Source organism: Miscanthus floridulus, chromosome 14, assembly GCF_019320115.1.
Source record: "Miscanthus floridulus cultivar M001 chromosome 14, ASM1932011v1, whole genome shotgun sequence".
NCBI classification, from domain to species: domain Eukaryota; kingdom Viridiplantae; phylum Streptophyta; class Magnoliopsida; order Poales; family Poaceae; genus Miscanthus; species Miscanthus floridulus.
The window spans coordinates 7,438,254-7,463,655 of record NC_089593.1 but is presented as its reverse complement, the minus strand read 5'-3'; the positions used below and the strand labels follow the sequence as shown (position 1 = coordinate 7,463,655).

At 45.6% G+C, this 25,402-nt stretch overlaps 1 long non-coding RNA gene across 4 annotated transcripts; it reads right to left on the bottom strand.

Moving 5' to 3' along the window:
- Positions 1-951: 951 nt before the first annotated feature.
- Positions 952-6,484, bottom strand: LOC136505450 (uncharacterized). 4 transcript variants are annotated; one of them, XR_010771211.1, is made up of 6 exons: positions 5,062-6,484; positions 3,333-3,454; positions 2,237-2,361; positions 1,864-2,129; positions 1,376-1,787; positions 952-1,291 (listed from the first exon to the last, which is right to left on the bottom strand). It is a non-coding gene; the product is annotated as an uncharacterized lncRNA (long non-coding RNA). The 4 variants fall into 4 exon arrangements; XR_010771213.1 differs by lacking the exon at positions 2,237-2,361 and having other exon boundaries at positions 1,376-1,454; positions 1,541-1,787; XR_010771212.1 differs by lacking the exon at positions 2,237-2,361 and having other exon boundaries at positions 5,062-5,347; positions 5,502-6,484.
- Between the last annotated feature and the right edge of the window lie 18,918 nt (positions 6,485-25,402).

Here is a 25,402-nt window from a genome sequence, read left to right as displayed (position 1 = left end):
GAATCCGACTTGGTCACGCCTGAGCCGATGCCGCCCTTGTCGCAGTCTTCACAGTGCTTTTCGAAATTCCATATTTTGATGTCCTCCAAAATCTGGTGCAAACAATCTGTTTACAAATAAAACAAAAGAGTAGCATATAGAGGCTCTGTCCCTGATTCCTGCTAACTCGGCACACAGCAGTCTGTCCCTATCTCCTAGGACATATAGCAGAAAAAACTCCACTAATTCTTGTCCATAACAAAGGAGTAACATATAGAGGCTCTATCCCTAATTTCTATTACTCGGCACATAGCGGAGACTGTCCCTGCCTCCCCATGTAGCATATAATGGCTTAAGATCATTATTTTCTACTACTCGGCATACAATAGGGTGCTGTCCCTGCCACCCGAAGGAGTACGCATACAACGGCTAATGCCCGCTGATTCCTGCCTACTCGGCATACAGTGAACATGAGTCGCGAATTATGCCACCAAGGACATATAGCGTCAAAGTTCCATTATTTCCTGTCCAAACAAGGGACATATAGCGCTATAAGACTATTTCCTGTCTCTGCAACGAGACGAAGTTGGAAAATTAGACTGACATATAACCTACGGGTTGCTTCCTGTCAAAAGAGCCAACCTTATATACTTGGAATCGTGCTAAGACGCGGGGGTCATCGCGTAAGGGTAGACTACCCTACGGTTGACTAAGTCCCCTGTTCAAAGAGAATACTATAAGGAAACCATCTAAGTACTCTGTTCAGGAGGGCGCAAGTTTCGGGTAAAAATTAAAACATGAAGTGATTATCCAACGGACGACCAAGTCCCTATTCAAGAGACGACTACGAAGACTTAAGCTCTCTAGGTACTCTATTCAGGAGGGTACCATTTCAGATTGATTTAACAATTGAAGACAATCTTTCATTAATTAATGGAAGCAGTATATTCAAGAATATCAACACTACAAGACTTGAAGAGAAGTCGAGTTCGTTGATAAAAGCAGTTGCTACATCTTCAACCTCCCACTCAGCGCGGTCGAGATCCTCGTCAGTACAAGATGACGGCTGCTAGTCTACTATTTTCCTAAGTTCTAAACTAGGAAAGTAGACCTAGAGTAGTCCTAAAGCCTAGCGGATGCAGCTCTTGCCCATCTCTTTGATATATGAAGATATCCGCCCAGGCAGCTCCTTCAGGACATCAGCCAGCGGACGGTTCTTGTCGCCTTCCGAGTAGAAGAGGCCGATGACTGTTCTGGTGCCTTCCTGGACCTCCTTCATGTCCTTTGCCTGCCGAGTTATGGTCGTCATCACCTGCACAAGGTCGCGGTCAGCATCTTGGCGGATCTGAGTAGTTTTTTTAAGCTGTTCATCAGTGAAGGCTTACTGTTTCTTTACCTCAGCTAATTCCGCATATTTGTGGTCTAGCTGGTTACTCAACTCAGTGACGTTTGCTTGAAGTCTCTCGGCCTTGGCACTCTCGGCCGCAAAATATAGACAAAAAGAAATCAGATGAGTATTCAAGAACTCCATAACAAAAGAAGATATGTTCAGAGGACTTACTCTTCAGCTTAGCGCTAAGTGCCCAAAAACGGCTCTTAGACGTCTTAGCCTCGGCCTGCAAAGTCTTTTCCCGCTCTCCCAGTTCTTCTACTTTAGTGCAAAGGGTGGTGATTGCGTCATCTTTGCGAGCGTCGAGGTTCAATCAGTTCCTTTCCCGCTCATCATGATCCCTCTTGATCGTGTGGATCTCGGTGGTCAACTCTTTACGAACAAGTTGTGCCTAGGCTAAGGCTTTCAATATCAGGTCCTGTGCACAAGAACTTACTCAGTTAGTCCTTAACCAAGCGACTAACAGAAAACAAGAAGATCATCAAGATGGTTACCTTGAAGACGGAGTTGAATTCTGTTGATTTCTGATACGTCTCTATCGAGAGCCCAGTTGCATGGGCTAAGTCTTGATCTGTATCTGTCAAAGACAGCTTTGGACCGAATTCTTCAACCACGAGGCCTGTACTGCCCGCAGGGAGCTGGACTCTCATGGACGGGCCCACGGCACCTTAGCTGCTCTCCATGAGCTGGGTACTCGCGGTTGTTGTCACATTCGGTTTTAAAGACAAAAGCAGGCTCTTCATATGTGTATCCAAAAAATCTACACATATAGCAACATAAAGAAATAATATCAAAAAACAATGTTATAAAGCAGAAATATAATTATATTAACACTGACATCAGAGTATAGCGGAACGATTACTAAACTTCTCTTGAGGCTCCATTCCTCACAAGGACAGCTGACTGAGGTACATACGCCTAGCACTTTTAACTATCTCAAGAGAACTCTCTATAGCATCTTCATCGGTCTTCTGAGCAACTTTGACTAAAGACTGGGGTGTGTGGGAAATAGCAAGAGTAAGTACATTTCGTACTAAAAAAATACAACATAAGCGGATGAAGGCTCAAAGGTTAGACACGACTATACTGCGGTAAGCATTTTAGTAGATCAAATTTTATTCATTAAACCTATGTAACTAGGTTGTGCTTAAGCCCCAAGGTTAAAGTGATTAGAGATCGTAGCAACATTAATCAATAACCAACCCATCCAGGTAACCAACTATCTCAAAAAGGATCCAGGCCGCTTATGACCGAGAGCACGGCTGTTATAACAGTTTAAGACACTCTGCAGAGGTTGTACATCTTTACCCATGTGTCATGTTGCCCATATGCCCGAGGTGATCAACCTCTTGACCCACTTCCAAGGTAATAAGTCGGCAGGGTTCACTATGAAGCCTTTCAAAAGTCCCTCTAACAAGTTAGTAGCCGCTAGGTTTCAGCAGCTAGGTGAATGGGTCTCCACTAACAAAGTGGCACATATGGTCGCAGCATTGTACACACCCTGAGAGATAAGAAGCCATTCTACAACCTAGGCTCCATATTTGCGCCTTTCGGTAACCACTAGCAAGCTAGAAAGAACTTCATACTTGACTAAAGCCAGAGCCATGTAGCTCTCACGGTTGTACTGTAAGTCCTAGGTTACCACTTTAAGATAAAGTCCTTATGGAGAGAAACTAGAGCACCAAAAGAAAAAGGCCCAATGCTCTAGCCCTCTTCTGTCCATGTTGCTAAAAAACATCTTTTAATAACAAGTTGCGTAATCCATTAATCAATATTCCAAATGATTATAATTGGTGAGAGCAACTAAGCAGGTCTACCCATATGAAAAACACATAGGTAACAAGGATACGAGATATCAATAAGTACTATGTAAAGTCCTTAGGGTTTATCAGGTCAGACACATGCACATGAAAAGATGATTAAATGGTTATTAGGTAATAAGGAATACTCTTGTTATACTTGCCTTAACTTGCTTTTCCTCCAAAACAACTCGCTCAGAGAATCTTCAAACTTTATCTTCATCTTCTGCCCTGCAGCCTCTGGCACTCAGCTTCAAGGCTCCAACGTTTAGAGACAACTCTTCTTCTACTCACAGATCATAGCAACCAAGCACACCAACAAACATATAAGCAAACAAATAGAGATAACTAAAAACAATACACCAATCAAGTAAAAGTTTTGAAAACAACGTACTAAAAGAGAGGGCTCGTTGCAACGGATACAAGAACACGAGAACGCCAAAAATGAGACTATCGGTGTAAAGGATGCTCTATCGGGATTCGCATTAACACGGAGAACAAACTATATGCTTGATTTATTTTATTTAATAAACAAGGTAATGGACATTTCAGAGAAACATCCTAAAGTTGAATTAAGTCAAATTAAGTTTTAATTAGAAAAGGCGAGCTTAAACATTAGTCATAATTTTAGTTATAAATGATTATATATCATTTAAGTCATTTAAACACTTAACTTGAAAGATAAAGAACGAGTGACAAAAGCTAAGCGAAAACACTTATGTTTCGAGGTCGAACTAAGCATGTTACAATTAAAAAGGCATTAAGGTTGACATTAATCATATTAACATTTATTGATGAAAGACCAATGCATACGCCTAAGTTGCTTTTAATTACAAACTGGTTGCATAAACATTAACCCAGTTAATATTTAACTTACAAAACTCAGAGGTACGAGACATGTTAACTTCGCTTGCTAACACGTAACTTCGATCGACACAGGCACAACACAACAAGAAACACCGAGAACAGAGCCACGGTTGAAAAGAAACAACTACCGGAAGTTTGTATTATGGGCAGGAAAACAACGACCGTTGGCTGTGTTTATCTTTAATTTAGCAAAAGAGTGTACCAGATATTTCCAGAGAAATATCACTAAGTTAATTTAATCAAGTTTGAATTTGAATTCATAAAGCCGGAGAAAGAGCTAATCATATTTTATTTAAAACATTGATGGTATACTTTAAGCAAGTTAAACATTAATTTTGCAAAAGAAAAGTAAACGTGAGAGCACCTAAACAAGTTTATCGTATGCAACGGGTTTGACTAAGCAAATTATTATTACAAACCAAGTTGGATCGTTATTAATCATGTTAGTATTTAATTATGAAAGACCAAGCGATAAAACCCTATATTGCTTTTAATTCGGAAAACGATGTGAGCACTAATATCAATCCAATTAATATTTGTGTTGAAAACTATAACCATGGGACATGGTATATAACTTCGCCATCGCCTAGCATACAATGTTACAAAGCAAACGTAGATCGGAAACGGAAATAAAAACTAGATTGATTTTAATTAAAAAGACTATTAAATAAATGTTAATCGAGTTAATATTAATTATAAAGCGTAAGAAGGTAACATGGAATACACCGTCATGACGCGTATCAAACGTTGCGATGAAACCAGCGCAATTGAAACGAAATTAAAAACATAAATTGATTTTAATTAAATAGCGATTAAATAATTATAAACTGAATTAATATTTTAATCAAAATAAATTCATAAACATGTGACATGAAAACTAATAACTCTACTGCATAAATCTTGGTGACATGAATCTAATGCAACTTGAACCACTTAAAACAGAATTAAAATGGAAAAACGGTGATGGAAATATAAACCAGTGGCAAACTCGTAATAGTATCATCTTCTTCCTTGGACAGCACGTACAGGTAGGCCAGCCAAGGATGCTACTGTGCTCGCACGCAGGGGAGAGGGGCGCGGCTGGGCGGCGCTCGGCCGGGCTGGGGGATGGCGCAGTGGTGCGGCGGCATGGTCGGGGTCGGGGTTCGATGCGGCTCACAGCGTCGTGTCGTCGGAAAGGGACGGAGACGTTGTGGCGGTCTAGGCAGCAGGGCGTGCCCGGCCGCGGCTCCAGCACAGCGGGCTTCGGCGCGGCTAGCGGCGCGCTGGGGGCATGGTGGTGGCGCAGGTGGGGCCCGGGGCTGGGGCGCAGCTGCAGTGACACGGCCAAGGGCCGAAAGAAGAAGAAACGGAGCCGGCAATGGAGGTCCTCGCCGGAGAAGACAAAGAATAGTTAGGAAAATGATCATACGAACATGGATTCGTGAAAAGAAAGACATGACAGCATAGAGGACGAAGAGGGCTACCTCATGGTGGTGGTGGTCGACGCCCGGAACATGACGGTTTGGTCAGAATAGCTCGCCGAAGAGTTCGCCGGAAACCTAGCTTTTCCACACTTCGGCGATAGATGTAGGTGGCTACGAGCGCCGGCTAGGAAAATGGATCGTACTTCTGAAACCCTTGCGTCGAGAGAACACCGGCATGTATTTATATGTGGGGTTTGGAGATTTTGAAAATTCGAGATATTTATTATTTTTAACCGAAAAATATCCCGAAGCTCCGAAAAATTCTAGAAAAATTTTTAGAGATAGATTGAAGGATGAGGAACACAATCAAAGTGGTTTTAGCTCCTGAAAAGACTTTTGGAATGATAAAAAAAGACAAAGCTCCAAGAAATAGGAATTTAATCCCGAAAAAAGATCAGAAAGATTCCCGGAAAGAGAGGCATCGTTCTAACGCATCTCAAATCCTTTTCCAAGCCTTTGGATTTTGAAAACAAAGCATCTTATCTAACTTTTGTTTCGTAAGTTTTCAAATTCTTTTTAAACCACTACTTAAAAATAATATTTTGAAGATTGAGATTTAAATTTATTTTCCAAACCACTCATCATAAAAGTACCGATGCAATAGCATGTATGCGCAAACATGTTGCCTACCCTTATGTTGGATTTTAATTCAAAGAAAAATTTTCTTCTCTCTATGTTTTTATGAGCATAAACAATTAACAGAAATCATTTTACTCTTTTTAGAAAGTAGCAAAAAGTAGCAAATTTTAGGGTGTTATAATTGTGATCGTTGCTTGCTAGTCCTGCCAGTTGTGCCATCCACAGTCGATGTCTGAGCTTCTTGGCTGATGGACAGCACGAGGACGACTAATTCCATCGCCGCCCTGCCTTGGTCACCCGACAGGGCAGGGAAGGCTGCAGGGCTTGGGCCACTTCGGGATCCTTCCCGCAAGCTTCGACTTCTTGCCCACCGGAAGGATTGTGCTCAATCACAGTATCCTGCGAAACTCTAAAAGACAACAAATATATTAGTCGGAGGCTGTCAAACACAAACAGAGTATTTCATGAAAGAAAAGTTCTTTCAGATCGGATAGAAAGCTTGGTTCTCAAGAACTTGAATGACAACGTCACCTTGGCCTCAGTTCAGGCGAATCCACTAACAAAACAAGACATGGTCATTAAGACTACAATGGAAGGTGTTTTCGAAGAGAACTTACCAGGCAGCTATGGTACTCGGTGCTGCTGAAGGGCTACTCGTCGGTTTCTCCGTTGAAGGCATGATAAGCTTTGTTGTTCTGATTGGCACCTTCCAACTATGGGTGCGCTTCTTCTTCGGCAAAGATGAGCCCACATCCTCGATGATAGGGCTATGGGAACACTTGCTACTCGTCCCTCATCTTCAATTTCTCCTCTGCGCCCCAATAGCGGGTCAGTCTCTGTTGAGGATGACTCAATCCCAAAAGAAATCTACCCTGGAGTCTCTGGCACGACAGCCTCGGGTCTCCTATTCGAGCGTGGCCCAACTCCTTCATTGGGAGGGAAGGGCACCGTCGGCAGGTCTACGAAGCTCATCTAAAGGCTCTACAAGCAGACAAGCGAAGACAGAGTCAGAAAGATAAAGTCAACAATATACAAATCAAGAACTTGAGGATTAGCTGGAGGAGGATTTGTCATGCTGAACTCGAGAAAGGACAGCGTCATACTCACCACATCCGGCAAGATCCGAATGAGGCGGGTGAGTATCTGGTCCTCGGACAACTCGGCAACAGATGGTCGAGTAGGATCACGGGCTCCATGATACTCGAACCCTCTTGACTGTAGTTGGCTGGATTCGACGTTTGAGCCAGCTGGCGACTATTATGTCTGTTGTTACAAACCGGTTTCTTTGAGACAACCACTTGTTGGAGGAGTGGTGCAATAAATTTTTTCTCACAATCAGAGACGCTCTCCTTCCAACGAAGATTGGCAACCGGAGAGAAGCCCGAAGCCTCAACAAGAGAAGGGATGTGGTTGGCCATGTAGAACCACCACATTTCCAGCCCTTAATGGTGTCAGGAAGAGTATACTGAAGATACTCATCCTTGACACCAATACGGAGTTGGAATCCTGCCCCACCGACTATGGCAGGGAGATGTGGAATTCGGCTGGGGCTTGAGATGAAAAAAGGTATTTAACAGGTGAAACTTGGCGGCGGAATGCTGAGAAAAGTTTCACACAGATGGACAAAAATGGAAATATGAGCAATGGAGTTTGGATTGAGATGATTCAAGGTTATCGAGCAGTGGTGAAGAAGACCTCTGAAGAAGTCAGAAGAGGGGAGACCAAATCTGCACTCGAAAAAGGAAGAAAAAACAACAATCTCGCCATGTGATGGAGCTGGATATCGGTGCTTACATGGTCCTCTCCACTCGCCAAGGATTTTGCTTGGGAGCATACCCTCTTCAACTAGGTTGAGGTGCTCGGCCTCGGTGGTCTTTGTCTGCTCCCAGGAGAGCTACGGACTTGGCGGCTTTGTCTGCACTGGCTTCTCCAACTTCTTCCCCTCCTTCGCGGTGCCTTCGCTAGAACCTTTCTTGTTTCCCATTTTTCTAATGTGGGCGCGGAGCTTTACTCGCATGCACTGATGAGGATGAGTTGGGTTAGGGCTTGGCGGCGTGAGAGTTTGGTGCAGGGAAGGTGAAGGCAAGGAGGCTGGATTGTAGTGAAGATTTGGTGAATATCTTTTTACTAGGACGCGCTATTTATAAGGAATATAACGGAAGGTTTCGTCTCCCAGAAAGTAACCGTTGCGCCACTAAGCAGAATTTTTATCGTTGGGAGGCTAACGGTTGGATATTTTTTACCACTCGTCAGGCTGAGAGGTCCGTGATGTGAATATCAGTATCGCGCGGTTGTTTTTTCACGATCAAGATGTGATTTATTCAGATAAATCATGATTTGATTATGATTCTCAAATATTATAAGCCAGGATTAAGACTTAATTCCTGAAATTAAGCCCGAGGGCTTGGAAAATTCTGGATTTCAATTTATTCAGGTGGAAGACTAAAATTGGAAGACAATGCTACCACTGGTTGGTTAATTAGCTTGCCAGGAGGTATTTTAAACCACTCAATGACAAGAGGTCTTTGATCATTGTCTTGTGGAGGTTACTCGGAAAACAAACCACTTAAGATGAGCCGTCAATGGACCATTATCTTGAGGAGGTTACAACGGCAGTACCCCTCGAGGATGTCTCAGACCCTTCAATTGACTAAATGTAGTCAGTTTAAGGCTAGGGGGGCTACGGGATCATGTCCTTAACGGATGTGTTAAATTTTTTCTTAAAGAAGCAAGATCATGCAAAGAACCTCAAGTTATTTATGCTAAACAGCAGAGGCTCCGGGGCTACACCCATGGTGCACTTTGCAAGAAAGCGCACCCTCATTGAGGAAATTTTCAAAGTTTTTTGGAAGGACTTCATGGTTTTCCTCAAAAAGATTACTCGGATATCACTTGAAGCTACTCGGCAACGACCTTGAGATTCAAGAGAAGTACTTGGATGCTGCTTAATTCTACTCGGCAAAGACCTAGAGATTCAAGAAGGTTTTGAAGTTCAACCATGAAGAGCTCGGGGACTTGACAGACATAGATACTAAGGGTTCCCCAAAGGACTGACTACTCCTAGAGGAGATTGGGCCGGCCAATGATAGCTAGAGGACACGTGGCATAGTGGCATGGAGTCCGCAACTATGAAGAACTCAACCTACTCGGATCTAAGGAAGGCAATCTTTGTAATAGGATTAGATCTATTCTATCGTATCCGACTAGGACTAGATCACGCACCTGCCCTCTAGACTTGTCAGGGCGAATTCCTCGATAGTAAAGATTCTGAAGGTTTGCGGGATCTCACGTAGGCAATGGCTCAAAAAGACACAAAAGTTTATACAGGTTCAGGCCCTCCGAAGAGGTAATACCCTACTTCCTGTGTTTGTGTGTGTGTATTATGAGAATAGTTTAGTCTAGATTCTGAACATCCAACCTCCGAATGTCAAACCATCTCCCAAATCAACCACACCCTCCTTTTATAATTCAAGAAGAGTTAAGGATGATCAATGGGTTGCGGTTATTAGTAACAGCTGAGTAAATAGTCCGTTACTAATAACCGCCTAATTGATATGTCGTTGAAAGCTTATTCTGCACTGTACTAACACCAGTCTAATTACAGCATTTAGTACAGGATATGCGTAAAGGTACAAGAACGACTTCTGGCATTCTCCATTTTGTCGCCCGACTACCCGAGTGGTTCAACTGCCTGTCGAGTGCTTCCTTGCGGATGTGGCACCCTGCTTTGAGTCAACCCATCTTGATCTGGTCAATAGAACACCTGGTACTGCACATTGGTGTTATCTATCCAAACTGAAACTCCATCGTGATATCCACGGTAGAAGCCCCGAGCATTATTCAATTTGTTCCATAAATTGAATGATGCTTTTAACAAGAAAAAACCATGAAAAACAACACAGAGATTATCTGGTCATTTCGGACTGTTACAGGCAAAAGCCTGGTGGGCAAGACCCAACTTTTGGTTCTGGAAAACAGTGTGAAGATTATCTGACTACTTCTGAACGGTTCAGGCAAAGCCTAGCGGGCGTGGCCCGACTTGGAATTCTGGAGAGCAGTGTAGAGATTATCCGACTGCTTCCGAACCGTATAGGTAGAGCCTAGCGAGCGTGGATCGGCTTTAAGTCCTAGAGAATAGAGCGGTGACATTCGATGCTTCTAGACGGTACAGGCAAGGCCTAGCGGCATGGCCCGGCTTTAAGTCCTAGGAAGTAGAACGGTGATGTTCCGATGCTTCCGAGACAGTACAAGGGGGGGTGGGGGTGGGGGGGTGGGGGGGGGTGGTTTTTTGGGGGGGTTCTTTTTCTTGGGGGTGGTTCTCCCTTCCGGGTTTCTTTTCGGGATGGCGCCTGGCTGGGCATGGACTGGCTTTAAGTCCTAGAGAGAGAGTGGGGATGTTCGACTGCTTTTGGACGTACAGGCTAGTGCCTAGCAGGCATGGCCTAGACTTTAAGTCCAAGAGAGCAGAGCTGGTTGATGTTCGAATGCTTCTGGACGGTACAGGCTCGCGCCTGGCGGAATGGCCCTGGCTTTAAGTCCTAAAGAGTAGAGTGGTGATGTTCTGACTGCTTCTAGATGGTACAAGGCATGGCCTGGCGAGCATGGCTCGACTTAAATTCTGGAGAGCAGCATAGAGATTATCCGACTGCTTCCAAACCGTATAGGCAGGGCCCGGCGGGCATAGCCCAGCTTTAAGTCCTAGGAAGTAGAACGGTGAGGTTTCGACTGCTTCTAGATGGTACAGGCATGCCTGCGGGCATAGCCCGGTCCTAGGAAGCAGAGCAGTGATATTCCGACTGCTTCTAGATAGTAACAGGCAGGGCCTGGCGGGCATGGCCCGGCTTTAAGACCTTGGAATGTTCAGCCAATGACTGTTACCCCAAGATTAACGCGGGCGTTACCCCGACTAGTGTTCGTCTGCAGGCAAGGCTGACGGGCATGGCCTAGTTTTAAGTTTGGAATATCCAGCCAAAAATATTTTCCAGCCATTATTCCAAAATTATGGAAATGTTTCTAAAAACCTCTCATGCCGTTTCACTTCCGAAAATGAACCCCTCGATTTTCGTCAAATGAACAGGTAAGAGCATCTCCAGCACTAGCCCCAAAAACAGAGCCCCTACTTTTATTTGGGTGCTGACCCCAACTTTTATTGGCCCAATAAATCTCTTCTACTCCAGCAGCAGCCCCAAACAAAGCCCCCAAATCCATATCAGCAGCCAATGACAATTGGGGACCCGTGTGTCATTGAGCCATGCCCTTTCTTCCCCTCATCCTCTCCACACACATAGAGCATGGATGAGCGGCAGGGGCAATGCAGTCACCCATCAGAGGGAGGCGTGGTCGGGCCGCTCCGCCGCGCGCGCGGAGGGAGGCAAAGGGAGGAGACGCCGGCCATGGGGGAGAATGGAGCCGGTACCAAGGCGAGCAGTGACCAGGCCTGTGCAGCGGCGCGGATGACGGCCGTGCCCGAGCGACGGCGGGGATGGGCGGTCGCACCTGCACCGAAGCCGCGATTCCTCGCCCAACGCGGTGGCGGCGGAGCAAGCGCGCCCGGCATCCCCACCCCCCCCCGGGGTGGCGTGTGGACAGGCGCGCCAGCCATCCACGCGGCAATGGCGTCGCCGGCAGCATGGTTGCCCGCCATCGATCTGGGCCGTCCCTGTGCTCGCGCAATCCGCTAGAGGAGGTGGAGGGGAGAGTGCGCACTGCTGGGAGGGAAGGATACCGTGCCTGGCAGGGAAGCATCCGCGCTGGCGGAGGCGTAGCAGCACGCGTGGCAGAGGAAAGATTGGGGCCGGCCCCCATTCTTCCACCACAAATGGGGGTCTAGAGGGTAGATTTGTTTGGGCCAACAAATTTTAGGGTCTGTAGTAGAGGCCCTGCTTGGAGTTGGCTTTTTTACCTGAGCCTCCATATTTAGCTATGGAGGCTCAAGTAAGGGACCCTGCTGGAGTTGCTCTAAGAGCGATCATCTCGGCATGTCAGTTGTCGGTCTCCAGAGTAATGATGACACGAGAGACCAACGGCTCTGACGCTTCGGGGGACAAGATTTTAGCACGCGTGTGCCATAGCCGCCCGCATCCTTCATAATGATGGATATAAAAATCACCCGATGCCTCATTTGCCTCTGCATCTCAAACTGACTCAAGCCATCGTCTTCCTCAAGCGGTCAGAAACCTTAGACATCTCCGCCCAAGCTTTCAGCGCTGAGTGCTTTTCCTTCTACCTCCATCCACCTGCTGCAATGGCTCCCCGTCGCTCTCGCCAAAGGGTCTCTGACTCAAGCTCCGAAGAGGAGCAGGTGAAGATTCCCCAAAATCTCTAGGTGGCCTCAACTTCATCCACAAGCCGACTGGAAACACTAGTCGTCCAAGGCTTCCTCCTGGCGCAATCAATCCTCAGATGGAGAGCTATGAGAGGTGCTGCTCTTCCTCTTCTTGATGCTGAAGATTTGGTTATTTTGAGTCTTTTTTCTCCCATGGATTTGGTCTCCCAACCTCCATCTTCTTCTGCCGAGTGCTCGAGTTCTATCAGATCGATCTGGTGAATTTGAACCCGAACTCAATCTTGCACTTGAGTATTTTTTCTCACTTTTGTGAGGCCTTTCTTGGTATCCCTCCCCACTTTGGACTTTTCAAATATCTCTTCTACCTTAGAGTTCAGTTCGTCCGGGGAGAAACCAAGGTAATTGGGGGTGCCGGCTTCCAATTCAGGAAGAGAGGAAAAAATTTTATCTTGACTATTCCCTCCCAACCTCCAACAAGGGATGGCACTCCCAAAGGTTCTACTGCAACAACCATGTCCCTTCTCTTCCAACCAACTACAGTCGTATCCCAACCTCATCACCAAGGTGGCAGGCCGAACCGACTAGTCCGGAGCTAGAAGAAGCCAGAGAGTTGTTGAAATTCGTCGAAGAAGCGTTGAAGAGTAGGGTGACCGGTGCTAGGGTGGCTAGAATTCGATTCCAATGGAGCTCGGCTAGGAAGCCGATGACGATGAAGGAACTGCCCACATATAAAGAAGATATTGCTATCAGCTAAGAAGCCAATGGACGTGGATATCAAGATATTCAAGATGAATTGTATGGACTGTTAGCTAGGAAGCCGATAGGTTGTAGTATGAGAACAAGTGCAAGACTCACTATAACTAGAACCCATAAGCCTAACAAGATCTAATCTAGCGTTGCCACCAATCAGGTCGGAACGATGCAGCGTTGGCAGCAGGGCAATAGACTAAAGATTGCAAGCTGATAGGTCTAATTATAGCAAAACGTACTCCTGAAAGCATACTACGCAAGGCCACGATTAAGATACAATGAGCCAAAGAAATGATCTGACGTCAATTAAGATGTGATCAAGTTGAAAGACAGCAAGACGACAGAATTATGCGATATGAGCCGATGGATCTTAATCAAGGCGGGTGATTCCATCAAATCTACTAAGAGGTCATGAGATGCAGCCTTAGTAGATGTAATGAGATCGATAACTAGGTAGACTAGATGAAATTACAGCGATGCGCCCGTAATTAAAGCCTTGAGCACCTGATAGACGAAGAACGTAGCAAACCGGAGGTCAAAAATGATGTAGCCCTGTTTGCTAAAGAACTCACCGAATTCTACGCTACATCCTACTCCTAATGCAATGGCGTGAGGCCGAAACAAATTGTATTAATCTATGGAGATCAAAATCTAATACAATGGCCGGGGCTTATATTTATACCTTGGGCCGATACAGAGTCCTAGTCGGACATTACTAGATTACTTGTAAAATAATCTTATTTACATAAATTGGACTCCACAATTTCCTTTCTGATGGAATCTAACTTGGTCACGCCTGAGCCGACATCACCCATGTCGCAGTCTTCACATTGCTTTTCCAAATTCTAGATTTTGACATTCTTTTCCAAAATCTGGTGCAAATATAGTGTTATCGTCCTAGATAGATCACATCCGTCCCCCACCCATTCAGGAGCGAGTGACGTGTACAAAGGGTTCCTATGGACCTGTTCTCCCAACTTAGTCTTTAGAAGGACCTGACAAGACATCTCCATAAGTGGGAAGCTCTACCTGCCATGCCCTCGATGGCACCACCTTCCTAGGGGCTCGCCCCACGAGAAAACCCAGAAACTACATAGCTCACATGTACCCGCTGCAGGTACCTCTTGGAGAGGCTCAGGTCACACTCTCCTAGCAAGACTCATCCCAAGGACTCATCGTATAACATTGTCTGGTCGACTTGACCCTCATCACACACCCAAGACACACGCTAGAATCTCTATCCCGTGGTATAAACCATATTAGTGGCACTAGGTGCCTAATCCACACACAAGCATGTCTACCATATGCATCACATCACCAGATATAAGACATAGTAGTAAAAGTAAATAGCAAGTGTGAAGGACCGGAATCAACAACCAGAGGGGGTGAATGGGAGCCTTTGAAATTTCTCGCAAAACTTAGGCCGATGTCCCACTAGACCCCAAAAGAGCGAAAACACAACCAGAGATGCCCACGAGTCAACTAGGTGACTGCATGAACCCTAGGTTGCTAGAGTTCATAGCGGGACACTCAAAGCAGCAGTAAACCAAGTGAAAGCACTATAATTCCAAGAAACTCGAAAATAGACCTCTTGAACTCCAACTTGTGAAGAGGAGAGTTCACCTCGAGATACGTGACCCAACTGGTGGTTTGATATCCCAAAAACATTTCTGGGTACTATGGAAGTATAGTGGAGAAATCAAATTAGAGAAACACTGCGTGGAAGACGAAAACCACACTCGGAAGCAAAAACTCAGAGAAAGTCATCTAGGCCGGCTTCTGGTGTCGGCCAGGCCAGGTGGTCAGCCAGGCCGAGTGGTCGGCTAGGCTGGGGTGCCTAGTCATCTAGTCCACATTTGGCACAGTGGAGGCTCAAAAGTCGGCCAGGCCAAGTCTGCCTATGGGCCAGGCCATGATGCTGGCTAGGCCAGGTCCTAGAGCCAGCTAGGCCAGGATTGAGGGCCGGACAGGCCGAGTTTCTCGAACTGCACCCAAAAATTCAATTCAACTCCGATGAACCCCAAATTTGACAGAGAGCTTCATGGACATGATTGGAACATATTTGCAAAGTCTCAGCTAGAGTTGTGAGTCAGATCATCAGGAAATCACAAAACAAGACATCAGAATAGGGTTTTCCTTACAACCAGCAAAACTCGAGAAGTCTGTGCTCGTGGAGTTTGTGCCCAAGAGACTTGGTAGAAGTGATCTCCAGAGCTCCTTGCATGTTCTCAAAGAGCCAAAACAACCCTAGTCTTAAGAGATGAAGATTTCACATGAAAATCAAAATAGAAGGGGATACCGGAGGCAAGAACTCAATCAAAACCAAAAACTCAGATTCAAATCATGAAACCAACAAGGAAAATTTCTATTCAACAAAGAACTAAGTTATAGAGGTCTTGTTCTTGACTGCATTACAAACACAGCAATGAACTACTATGGATCTCTCCCGATCACTCTCTCTCGATCTAGGCTAAAACTAGAGAAAACCAAAATGAACTAAAAAGAAATGTCTGGTTAGGATCAGACCCCTCTTATTTATAGAGGTATTACACAATTCCTAACTTGCCCCTAGATATTTCCTTGAACCACTTAACCCTAGGGGCAAAATGGTCTAGGTAGACATCTGTGCATCTGACGGCCACGGACCCTTCACGAGATAGCTTTGCCTCGACGCAAACTCCCCAATGATGCCACGTGCCGCCACCAAATCCGCCCATGGGTTTTGAGGCTCAAACCCACCAAACCGTTTGTCCCTGGTTTTAAGGCTGAAACCAAGAAACCTCTTGGGAAAAGCGTATCCGCTACACCTCCTCTACGATCCCAACGCGTGTCATCATCCATCCTTGACCACTCGATCACCAAGCCCTCCAACGCCTCTGATTGACTTGGTCAACCATCATCTTGATTTGGTCAACATGATCTCCTCCTCTGCATGTACTCTCGCTCATCGGTGTCCCCAAGTGTCAACCACCACAGTTAGTGCCCTGGCTATTTTGGTCCCTCGGTCCGAGCCTCACGTCCATCCTTCACCGCTCCCAGTCCATCGGCATGGCACGTCTCTACTTGACCTTCTCCATAGTCATCGACTGTCTCTGTGCTCCACACCTGCACACCAACACAACCAAGAGACATGTTGTCGACTCCACACACTCACGCCTCGGTTAGTCCATACTAAACTAAAGGTCTCATCTCCTGACAATCACTCATCACACATCGATACACATGGTCACATATCTACCATGTGTACGCAAAGTGTATGTAAAGCAAATGTCTATCCTATCTACGGGTATGCAAGAGTAAGGTTGTGACAACGTATAGGCTCAAGCAATTTCTACCATGTATATAGCAGAAAGTAAAGCACTAGCAATCTATTGCATACCTAATGGGATGCTATGAGGTTGGGTGGGACATGGCACCTATTTGTTGCAGATAAGTAGTCGTTTGCATCTTGTTATCGTTAGTGTTTTTCCCTTCATTGGATTCTAGTTCGACCAACATCACCATCGATATAACTACCACAATAGAATGACAAGCAAGGCAAAAGAGCGATCAATCCATAAACCGTAAGATCTAAAGAAACAAAATAGATTGCAAAATAATGCACTAACATGATCCAATAACTCACAAACGGCGATAGGGCACACAAAAGGTCAAATACCATTAAATAAGCACCAACAACAAGCAGTCTTTGCGTTTGCTAAGTGTGTCCGATCCTTGGGATTGAAAGATATGGAAGTGATTGTCTGCTAAGCACAAGCTCAGGTCATAGCCTTGAAATAGCTGGTACTTCCCAAGTCGATCATGTCAACCTGTATGGCTCCTAGAATAATGGCCTAGACACTAGCTCATCCTAAACAAACACCACAATTTGCGGCCTTCCGATCCGGGCATCATGGCAATTAACAAGAACCGAGAAGATCACAATTAAGAGAGGTAGACAAACAAGCTCCAACTAGAAGGAAGGGTTCCATAGTCTTCGAACTCACGCATCATGGAATAGATGGAAGTTGAAAAAGAGTGGAACAGGGGTATTGGAGAGTAGGCTCAGAGGTCTTTTGATCCACACGCCATGGTGATCGACGGGGATCAAAGAGAGCGGAGCAAGAGGGGAGTAGCATATTGCGTCCCGCGGTCCTTCAGTTTACTAGCCATGGCAATCGATGGAAATTGAGAGGAGTGGAACAAGAATACAAAAGTAATAGGGTTTGACCCTACAGCCTTTTAACACACAAGTCACGTCTATAAATGGTATTCAAGCAAGAATGAACAACAATGTGAAGTAAAAGAATTATGGTTTGGTCCCAATGTACTTCGGCTCACACGCCATGGCAATAGGCAGAAGTAAAAGATATTGGAACATGAGAATAGAGGAGTACGCTATGGGTCCTCTCAATCCACACGACATATCAAGGTCAGGAACCGACAAGAGAGTAGCATAAGAGAGGTAGGAATAAGGGACCCAACTTCCTTTGATCCACTTGCCATAGTAGTCGATGGGAATCGAAAGGAATGGAACAAGAGAGCAACACAAGAGTGGAATAAGAACAAAGTGTTTAGGCTCTATAGCCCTCTGATATATAGGTCACGTCAATAAATGGAAATTGAATAAGAGAAACATACAAAGGAAAGTGAAATAGGACTTTGGTTCCATGGCACTTCGATCTATATGTCATGGCGATAGATAGGAATTGAAAGGGTTGAAACAAAAGGGCTTGATCCACGCCTTACTGGATTAGTGAGGATCTGAAAGAGAGAATGAGAAAAGATAGAGGAATAGTCTCCAAAGTCCTTCAACCCACTCATCATGGCAATGGACAGAGGTTGAAAGAGTCAGACCGCAAGAGAGAGGAATGGGTAACGAGACCTACCATTCTTCAATCTACTCGCCATGGCAAAAGGCGGAAACCAAAGAAATGAAACAAGTGAGCGCTACCCTCCGATCCACACAAAACTTAGCAAATCAACAACCCAAGCCCACTCGTAGGGCACCATGATCTCTTTACACGAAATGTCATAAAGACATCCTTAGGATTCATAGCGGCATAGTTTTCACCACAAGAACCAAGGAGATGCTATGGTCAGTGTGGCACAAGCATATGAGGTGGTTAGGAAGAACGAAAAAGCAAAGAGGTAGAGCCCTATGGTCATGGTGAAGCATCTCGCGGCCATGAGCTTCACCTACTTGAGTTGGCTTCCATCGGTTCCATGATGGTTGTCCCCTAGATCGTATCCCAATAGACTAGGTCACAAAGTCTCGTCGGGTATGGGTAATAAGTGCATCAATGTCGAGTCCATGATGGACACATCCTAGTTCTGAAGAGGATCGCTAACGATCGTAGTACTATGGAGTCCACTAAAACACATAGATAGCTAAATGAGGGTTGGGTCACACTCGTCATTACGGCCATGGCAGATCGAGTCTGTGACAGAATGATCAAGTGGAAGCCCATACACTCGACTGGCTAGAAGGCTAGGAACACAAATAGTCATCACGTGAATTGAAGTGATCGAATCCTACGACACAACACCACATGATTACCAATCACAAAGTAGTGGAACAACAAACAATTAAGAACAATATAAACAGATAGACTGGCTCAAAGGCACAGCATATGCAGGCATGTATTAAGTATGAACAACAACAAAAGGAGGAGTTTTGTCGGTGACGGGGACGACGTTGGCTTGGGTTTAGAGGGGTTTGACCTTTCTATGTGTGGACGAAGGCAAGGGTTGGCTGTGGTGGTGCGTCCATCGGAGTCTAGAGGTTCGGCAGCGGCGTTGGGCATGCTGCAGCTTACTGTAGGTGGCTGTGGCCAGTAGTGGCCAACTCTGGCTAGCTACAACTAGGCCTTGTCCAGCGGGGGGCAGCTACAGCCTAGCCAGAGGAGGCTATGGCTGACCGAGGGTCAACTACTGGCGGCCAGAGGCAGCTATAGTCGGCCAGGAGCGGCTGGGCATGAGGCAGTGCTCAAGGCATCGGTGATGGCTATCAGTAGCCTACTGGGGCTAGCTACAGCCAACTGTGACTAGCCGAGTGTGGCTGCAGCTAGCCAGAGGTGGCTATGGCCAGTTGAGAGTGGGCAAGTGCGGCCAATGGCTGGCTAGATGTGACTAAAGGTAGCCAAAAGGCGGCTACAGCTGGCAGGGGGTAGCTACAGGTGGTCAAGAGGCAGTTGTGGCCTAGCACGAGTAGAAGCAAGGCATGGCCGGCTACGGCGCGAGCGTGGCCAACTACGAACAGTCATAGCCTATTGGGTGCGAAGGAGACGGGGCAAGGCGTGGCTGTGGCATAGTAGGTATGGCTGGTGGCCGGTCGAGGGTGGCTACAGAGAGGAGGATCTCCCGGTGGATCATAGTCAATGGAGGTGAGGAGCACGGTGACTAGCTGAGCACGGCCACGGCCAGCCCGTGTCCTGCCTGGTGTGGCCAAGTTCAATCATGGACGGCTGGACAACGGGGTTGTGCGGCCGTGGTGGCTCGGCTGGGAAGAGAGGGTGAAGGTGGGTGGCGGCGGTGGCTGGATCTCCAAGAAGTGGGCAGAGGCTATGGCTTATAAGGGCGAGCTCCCTAGGATTTGGGCCACCATCTTGACATCCGTGCCCTTGGATAGGATAGCCGGTACACGCAGCAATCATCGATATCCTTGCTAGAAAGGGAAGAGGTGCTTGGGGAGCCTAGTGGCAGCGATAGCGCTAGGGAGCTGCTGCTCCCTAGGGTTTCTCCTTAGGCATGGAGCAAAGGCGCGGCCGGCCTCATTGGCATGGGCTGAGCAGGGAGGTTTTGCATCGGCTATGCTGGGGCGCTGGCTTCGTGCACGCGAGCTAAGCGAGGGAAAGGACAAGCTGGGCTCACCCTAGGCAGGATGTAGGGAGGGGCTGAGGAAGGAGCGGGGACACACACGGCCTACAGAGTGGAAAGGTGAGCAGGCCTTGGTGTCTACGGCTGGGCTAGGCCCTGGCATCAGTGCGCGAGTGAGGTGGGCTGGCAGGGTGCGCGCGCGCTTGGATCTGTCACGGTAGGACACTGGGCTATCAGGGGGCGCACTGGGCCAGTGTCTGTAGAGGTAGTGAGTGCACGCGCACTGGGCCTGGGCTTGGGCTATGGGAATCGTGGTGTTGGGGCGACTATGCCTGTGCGGCAGAGGCCCAAGTCAGGTAGGCGGTGTGAGAAGGGCCGGGCCTAACAGTGAAGGGACTTGGTTGGGCCGCTTGAGTGACAGAGGAGGGAGTGGGCCTAATGGGGTGGAGGCCTGTGGAGGGGTTTGGTCCCAAGGGAAGAAGGGGTTTTTCCTTTATCTTTTCCAAAAGGATTTTGAGAGGATAAACTCCATTAAATTCCAAATAAAAACCGAAACAAGGGGCAAGTCACACATGCATTTGGATGAAATATGTGGTGCACCAAAATTATATTGTACTCTTTTTGAAGAGATGAATGAGAGTTAGGGTATTAGTTTTTAGGAAAATAATAATTCATGTGTGACGGGTTGCATGTTGAATTTGAGTGCGGCTCAAATTCAACCCAAGTTTTAGTTTCTCCGTGAAAACATTTATTTCGAAAATACCTTTGTCATGGTGTTGACTTGGTCAACATCATGACAAGGGAATTGTTGTTGTAAATAATTTTGAAGTTGTGATTTTTAAAATGGGATGAGATGGTAGAATGTTGACTTATGTTTGACGTAACACTACATGCAACACACATTTGCAGGAAAATTTTTAAAATGTTCATATTTTTGTACTACACAAAAACATGGGTTGTTACAACCTACACACATGAGAGATCTAGCTTGTTATTTAGGGACCCAAGCTTGATGAGGGCCCTTGACGGTATCAACAAGTGACTTTGCAACCCAAATTTGCTTAGGCCTATTCTTGTTAGACTATCTCCAACAACGGGCACCCAAATACAAGACCCATTCTACGTTTGGGTAGCGCTACAGGCAAATGGTTCAAACCCAATTTTGATCTTCTCCAACAACAAGACCCAAAAGAGAACCCTTTCTGCAAATGGGTCTCCAGGAGAGAGGATACTTAGATACATCCTTGTTAGTTACCAATACTCTTAAACCACTACTTCCCTGAGGATAAATACGATACCTTGGAATACTCCTGGGTGAAATGCTATAACGATATTATGTGTGCTTGCGGAATTATCTACATGAGCATAAGAAATATCAAAGGATTGCTCCTGAACCATGGCCATAAAAGCTAGATGTTAGGATGGGTTTTGAAGAAGATGGTGGCTCGTAGAACTCGCCCCTTGGAGAGGAAAGGTTTTGAATAGAATGTTGCTCCATGGCGTAGAAAAGAAAAGATAGATAGAATAAGGTGAGGTAAGATATGAGGAAAAACAAGGTCCAAAGATAAAACAGCTACCATTTCCCGGCTTGTTGGGCATTTAACGACCCGCAGATAAATCTACAAGCGTATGGATACCGAAGTAGCTTTCATGCAGGATTATTCCTAGGTTTTATTGAATCTACAAGGAACTTGAGTGGTTATCTAAGGAACAGGTTTGTCCATGAAAGGATCAAGATGCCCAAGAGAGGGTGAATTGGGCTAATCTAAATTCTCGCGAAACTAAAACCTATCACTTAGCCCATTTCATCCCTTGTGTCTAATAGTGTTTCTAGCCTACGCATAAGAGTTTTGCAACATAATTCCAATCCTACACTAGCATGGAAATTCTAATAATGTAAAGGCATAAAATTAATTGCACAAATTTAAATGTGTAATGTAAAGAGAGGGAAAGGAATACAACGATGTTTTCTCAAGGTATCAGAGAGTCAGCACTCCCCACTAGTCCTCATTAGAGCATCTGCACAAGGATATAGCTCTACCTTGATCCATGCAAGGACTAAGTGCTCTCAACGGGCTGATTCTTCACCTCTCTAGCATGACAAATCGCCCACAAATGCTCACAACATGAGTTGGGTCTCCTACAAGCTCCACCGAGAGATCACCAAACTTCCAATCGCCACCAAGCCATTTAGGTGCCGCCAATCACCAAGAGTAGCAAGCATAAACTCTCACTTGACCTAACCAAGCCTAATGATACTAGTGGATGCACACTTGCTACTCTCCAATCACTAATGGAGAATCTTGAAATTAGCAAATCCCAATCATTCCACTAAGCTTGAACTCCCCCTTGCTCACCAATGAGTCTAACTAGTTGTTCAAAGTGGAAAGGGAGCTTTTATGGTCGAGATGGAGGAGTATAAATAGCCCCAACACCAAGATCTAGTTGTTGGAACCCCATTGCATGGAAATCTAGGTCACTGGATGATCTGGTACCTATTTGAACGGCTAGTTCCCAAACTAGTCATCATTGTACTACAAAGCAGTGCAGTAACTCAGTCCAGTGGCCATAACCGGACTAATCCGGTAGCCATTTTCCCTCTCTAAAACCTTACCCGACAGCACCAGATGACGCGATGACTAAGCACCGAATCAATCCAGTAAGTCCAATAACCCTCTACACAGCAAACCCTAACCGTAGTGTAGTACTGCATAGTCCGGTGGTCCTCTGGGCATAGCACCACATTAATCTGATACTACTGAGATGTGCCCATTCACTTCCTTTTCAATCCATCTATGTGAATGGTTCACTTCCACTTGATTCTTGGGCTTCCATAGAGGTACCTAGTGCTAAGTCTCATAAGTGTGCACTACACTAACTCACTAGAATCACCTAGGTCAGGCTACTAGTTCATACCCCTTTATAGTATGACCAAAGAAAAAACAAAGTCCTAAACTACTCTAAGTGTCTCCCACCACCAATTGACACTTAGAACTAGTCCGTCCTTAACCTTGTTGTCCATTCTTTGAAAACCAAAACAAAGTATATCAATAGGGGCATGAAAACCATTGATTTGCCCAATCATTAATCATTATTGTGACCTAACTTATATTGCCTCTGTATAACACATGTTATTCACAATAATTGTGTTGTCATTAATCACCAAAACCAATTTAGGGGCCTAGAAACTTTCAGTCCAAGGACGACAAGATAGATGATAGGCGATGATAGAGAGGAGAACTAAGGGATGAACCCAAGTCTTGATAAGAACCGCTCTCTACTTGCTTACTTTGGGCATTGGCTTCAGCTTAGTGGGTACTAAGACATATCTGCCCTACTACTCTACATTGTACCCGAATGTGGGGGTTACAAAGGATGGACAGGGATGTCACCACCTACCGCCTACCCCTACAACCCATGGAGTACGAGGCAAGCAAAGGTAACATATAACTTAGACACCACGTCTACGTTACAGATTACTACTCTAGCCTTGATCAACAATCTAAAGCACTCAATAAAGAGCGATGAACCCACAAGCATATAGAGAACAATACTTCAACTTAATCTCAATTACCTAATCAATCCTAGGTGTACACTTGGAACAAGAGCACACCTGCCGAGGTATAAGTTGGGGAAGCTGACAGACCCGACCCTCCTTCGAAACTCTCCCTCACTCTCTTCCTATACCTACAAGGTAAGATTATGCCTTTGGAGTGGATCTCAATTCTTCTTCTTGTCTTGTGTGTGTAATGAGAGGGGGTGCCCCTCTATTTATAGGTGGGAGATGGAGCACCTTCAAAGAATATTCCTCCTATTATTTGTTTCTTTATTCTCCACCTCTAAACTGACGTTGAACTGCCTTCTTCTTGAGCTACACTGCCTTGGATGCGTCCTAGGGGCGGTGGAGAGCAAGCCCACGAAGTTTGGGCCTATTTGGACCCCTTGGGGGTTCAATCGATCCCCCTAATGGGTCAGGGTCGCCCGATCCTGGGGGGCACTTCTAGGTCCCATCTTTGGTGAGTTGACACCCTTCTTGGCCCTGATTATGGATGTGCATGTGGGTTGACATGGTTTTCTTTTGGTTTTGGGTCCATGGATCCTTGGGCTTTGCTCCTGATAGGCCCAGTGTGCATTCCTTTATTGATCTTCATGTGTTTTCCCTCCATTTGGGACAAAATACACCTACATACAAATATTCGCCAACACTTGTAGAACTATGTTGGATGTTGCTTCTAGGTTGCTTTTATGCATGATTGTTGACGGTAAAAAGTGGTACTTAAGGACCATCAACAATTGTCACGGCACTAGGAGATCTGGCATTTGTAAAGAGGTCTCCATGCATCCTCCCTTGCTTAAGTTGACAGCTAGAAGAAGAAAGAACAGGTTCAAGGGAGTTGTTAAGGGGGGTAGCAGCAAGAAAAGAAATATACATGAGTGCCCAATATTCCATGAGCTTGGCCATCAGTGGCACACCTGCAAGAATAGGGATCCAGCAGACATATTGCAATGCAGGCTTACAGGTAAACAAACACTTGTCCTATGCACTGTGTTTAACTGAACATATGTCCTATGCACTTGTTTAACTGAACATATGTCATATTCAGGGGCATCCCAAAGAAAAGAGAGAATAAAGCAGCTAAATCTAATACAGAAACAAGCATATTGTGGTGGTCACTCCTGTACCAGGGATGGTATTCCCTCATAATCAAGCAGTGCAGGATGTTGTACACAAGAAAAGAAAGATCCAATCCCCTTCATCATCAGGTGTGAAGAAAAGGAAGGGCTCAGCTACCAATGCGACATCAACGTCAATAAGTACCCCCAATCCTCAGTCTAGCACGTACTATACTCAATATGTCCATTTATTGTCAATACTTTGCAATGCTACTTATCCTAACCGAGCTCTGTGTGTCTTTGTCACAAGATCTGGCACTAGATCCAATGATGTAGCACATGTTCCCATCCAAGTTATGTACCTTGCCTCATTTCATGAAGAGAACTGAGGGTCAGCTGGTACAGCGGAGACAGTCACAGAAAACTATGAACGAGTTGCCTATCAGGAAGAAGCAGCCAATCAAGAAGAAGCTTACACCAAGAAAGGAAGGGACTGGTAGTCCAGCTATGGGCACTAGAAGCAAGGTTCCAGTTTACCTGCCAACCCAGCTGACACCTGATCTTTTGATCATGAGGCGTAATATACTGTAAGAACAACAGTTGTGGTCTGAGCTGACCAAAACTTCTGCAGTTCAAGTACTATGTACTGTGATGTAAGATCTGGATGACCAGTACTTACGGGATTTAAGTAGCTAAGTTTGTTGTTCTTCTGTTGTGCATGTTGGTGAAATGAACCAATATCAAGATAAGACATAATATTTTGCTGCCATCACATTCAGGAAACAACCATTCATAGATTCATTCATTAGCATTGATATCCATGCAATCACACACACATACATAGATACTCTACTTCATAATAATTGCATACAGA